Genomic DNA, 2701 nt, shown 5'->3' on the forward strand with positions numbered 1-2701 from the left:
AAAAACCTGCCTGAAGACAATGACGGAAGAGTAGTGTCTCTATCTATGAAGGATTGCAAAACTGAATTTTTGATGGGAGAAATCCTGGTGGAGAAGAATTACTTTACTATTAGGTTTGGGATATAGGGCCAGAAGGAGCAGGTCAGATTTCCGTGCTTCCTGTGGAGCATCTTATCTTAAAGGGATAATTTATTTTATTAATTCTGCACTGCTTCATCTCTGGGTCCTCAAGATCCTCATATACAGTTGAGTCTCTTTTAAATTTTTACTTAAAAAAATTTAAACCCTTTGCTAAGGATAGGAAAGCTCAGAAAGGCATAAGCAGTTCTGAGAAAAAAACCCCTGCAATTCTTATAAATATTTTAAATTTAGTTTTAATTTATGATAAGTAGTTCAGATATTCCAGAGATATATTTATAATAATGTAATAAATTTCTGGAGCTTGAGAAATAAAGCATCAGCGCAGCTGAAGTCTCTGTGGACCTTTCCCACGCGCATTCCCATCTCTTCCCTCCATTTAGGCGTTGAATACATGGTTTATTATTCCTGTGCATTTCTTTTTGCTTTAATTACAAAAGCTTGCTTTGAATAGTATGCATTGTTCTATGTATTTTAAAATGATCTATTAATGACACCATTTTGCATGAATTATTTTACAGCTTGCTTTATTAAAATATATATATTTATGATTATTATTTGTGTTGATATATTCAATTCCATTTCAATTTAACAATAATATTTGAAAATACCTCAGTTGACTGCCATTCTCCTGATAATGGGTATCTATGTTATTTTCAATATTTTACATATTATTTCACTAAATGCAATAAAGATGCTTACACATGTTTTGAGTATGTGGGAGAATTTTACTTTTTTAAATGGATTTGGCACAGGGTCTCACTGCGCAGCTCAGATTCACGGTGATTCTCCTGCTTTTAGCCTCCCCAGCACTGGGATTACAGGTGTGTGCCACCGCACCCTGACTCTGTCACCAGCTCACTGTGCCTGGGAATGGGGCCAGTGCGACATGTAGTACAGGGTGGAGGGGTTGAACCCTTGTGGGAGAATTTTTAAAGGAAATTCTGTTTGAGTATGAACTATATACCCCTCAAATTCAAGTCTTTCAGAATGTAGCTATTTGAGAGCAAGGCATTTAAAGAGGAGCTTAAGTCCACATGAGGTCCTGGGAGTGGGTCTTTTTTTTTTTTTTTTGGAAGAACCAGGGATTGAACTCAGGTCCTTGTGCTTGCCAGGCAAGTGCTTATCGTACTGAGCCATCTCTCCTGGAATGGGTCTTAATCTGATGAACTATGTCTTCATGAGGAGAGATTAGGATACAGCGAGAGGCACGGAGATGCCAGCACACAGACCAATCGCCATATAAAGAAGAAACAGCAGGCCTGCAGCTGCAAGACAGAAAGGAAGGCTTGAAGAAACCAAACCTGGCCAAGTTGCCCTGATTGTTGACTTCCGTCTTCCAGAACTGTTGGAAAATGACTTTCTGTTTTTTAAGCCAGGCAGTCTGTGGTGTTTTGCTATGCCAGCTCAAGCAAATGAATAACTTTCTTATGAATTAAATAGCTGGCTGGGGGATATTTGTAATTTTGGCTTCCCAGCACTCTCCAAAATAGTTAAAGCAAATTAATCTCCAGCACTGGGCCTCCTAGCCACCAGGAGCGGCAGGCCCGGCATGGTATTATGATGTGACTTTAATCTGCACTTGACTTCTAGTGAGGTTGGGTATCTTTTAAAAATGTTTATTAGTCATTTATAGTTTCTATTTTTCTGTAAGTAGCTATCCATTTTTGTCTATTTTTCTATTGGCTTTAATTAAACAACTGTTGGGAGTAGTCTTTTATTTCTATAGTTATTTCAGATTTTAATTTTGGTGCATTTTTTTAGGATTTCATTTATTTATTTGGTATAGGGTCTCCCTACACAGCTCAGACTCATAGTGATCCTCCTGTCTCAGCCTCCCCAGTGCTGGGATTACAGGCATGTACCACAGGCCCAGTTTTGGGGTCAACACAACATGCCTGGGGCAGGGCTGACACAGCATGCAGTATCAGGGATCAAACTCTGGTCTTTACACTTTCCAGGCAGGTGCTTAGACCACTGAGCTATCTCCCTAGCCTTTGTTGCTTCAGTTTTCTTTAAACCTATATATTGATTTCTTTTGTTGTATTTTCCAGTGAGTGATAATATCTTAAAGACCCATATTTCAATAGTGGTTTGTTGAATTCTCCTTGTATTTAAATATTTTTACAGATTTAGAAGCTGTTATTAAAGATGTATGAGGTCTTCATTTTTCTATGTTGCTGATTGATTTTATTTATTTTTTTTTATTTTTTATTTTTTAAAAAAAGAGAGTACCAATTAGAATTAAAACAAAAAAAATTACAAGTGATACAGAGTTTCACTTAACAAAGTAATATGAATTTCACAGTATTTGTTGTAATACACAGTGTTGTCTTCCAACCAGTTATTCACATTAGAAGATATATGCATGTAAAATTAGAAGAAGAAAGAAAAAAAGAAATGCATAAGAAATTAAGAAGAGAAAAAGTACAAACAATTGAAAAAAGGAGATGAAACAAATTAAAGCATTGACTGCTTTTTCCATAGACCAGCAGAATTGTACAGTAGCATTGTCCAAACCATCCTGAGTACATAAATAGATAAATCTCTTTCCCCCACTCTC

Source organism: Octodon degus, unplaced genomic scaffold, assembly GCF_000260255.1.
Source record: "Octodon degus isolate 3935 unplaced genomic scaffold, OctDeg1.0 scaffold00162, whole genome shotgun sequence".
In the NCBI taxonomy this organism is placed as follows: Eukaryota; Metazoa; Chordata; class Mammalia; order Rodentia; family Octodontidae; genus Octodon; species Octodon degus.